This window comes from Pteropus vampyrus, unplaced genomic scaffold, assembly GCF_000151845.1.
Source record: "Pteropus vampyrus isolate Shadow unplaced genomic scaffold, Pvam_2.0 Scaffold494, whole genome shotgun sequence".
In the NCBI taxonomy this organism is placed as follows: Eukaryota; Metazoa; Chordata; class Mammalia; order Chiroptera; family Pteropodidae; genus Pteropus; species Pteropus vampyrus.
Window position 1 is genome coordinate 158,966 of NW_011889275.1, and position 1,505 is coordinate 160,470.

The following is a 1,505-nucleotide window of genomic DNA, read 5'->3' on the forward strand; positions in this document are numbered from 1 at the left end:
CTGGGGGCACCAGGAGGAACCCACCCAATGAACACCCAGCCAAAACCGACTTCAGCTCATTGAGAGGCAATCAATCGTCTTCCTGAATGGATGAGAACAATAATAAACACTTAGCACATGCCGGGCACTGTTCTCAGGAGCTGTATGCACTAACTCATCGAATCCTCATAGCGAGCCTGTGAGCCAGGAACCCTCATTTTTTTTTCCGAATTACGGATAGGGAAACTGAGGCACGAGGCGATCCATGGTTTGCCCAAAGCCTCACAGAGAGCAGGCGGCCAAGTCAGCCTGTGAATTCTCCGCTCTGCCGTAGGAAGGTCTTGAGTTCTGACACGTTTTCGAACTGGGCGTAGAAATAGTTAAAGGCCCAATCCTTAACGCGAATATATTTCAAAGCAGAATCTTTGCACGTTGGCCATTTGAGGCGTTCGTACGTCTAAGGGAATTTTACCTATTGTAGGGACGGCCTCGTCCCTTCAGCTCGAAACGTGTCACTTGTGATTTTTAAGTTGGAGTCCACACCTAGTTCATATCCAGTGCTGGGAAACGTGAAAGGATGAAACGTTGAAAGAATATACAATATTATAATATCAGCATAGTAGGCAGAGATGACCGAAGGTGTTTAAATGCTGGGAGATTTGCCCGAAAACTAAAGGACTTCCCGAAGAGATCGAAGCTATCGACTTTACAACTGTAGTTTAAGCTGTCTGAAGATAATTAACTCCGTTTTAACTTCCGCCAACCATTATTATGAAGAACCCATAGGAGTGACGATCAAGATTTGGAAGCTGAACCTAAATGACTCAGAAAGCATTATGTTGCTGGGTCTGTCACTTGAATGCATGAAATACTCATTGCAGTGGTCCAAAGAAACCTCAAAATTTTATTCTTTAAGTTTTGTTTTTTTTTCCTAGTGTACATCGAAATCAGCCTCAAGGAACCTAAAACCTCTGTTGATCAGGTGCTGGGTGACAGAAGTGAGCGAGATAGCTCGGGGTTTGCCTTCAAGGAAGGTGACTTCCACGTGGGCCGCATCCCAAGTGTCTTTGTCCGTTTTGCTCATGGGTCGATCTGAGGCTGGCACACAGGAGGTGCTCAGCGAACAGCTGTTAAGTGAGTGTTTGCCTCTTATGTCCTAGTGAGAAGTCACAGTTAGAAATGGCTGCAGATGGAAAGAGGAGCTGGGATGGAGAAGAGGTCAGGAGAGGCAACTCCAGATGTCCCAGGACCAGGGAGGGAGAAGCCACCTTTGGGTTCCCCACCCAGCGCCCCATTTTCCAAGGGCAGGGAGCTACCCGCCCCCTATCCGAGCCTCTTGGCCTCTTTCTTCATCCCCAGGTGGCCCTGCCCAGCTCCCTCTCCCACGCCTGTCTGACACCTGCCAGCCCCGACAACTGCAGCGGCCCCCAGACTGGATTCGGGGCCCCTTTCTGCTCCATGGCTCCTGGCCCAGGGTTGAGGGGTCCCTTGGCAACGTGGCCTGCATCTTCTCCGCCCAAAATGCA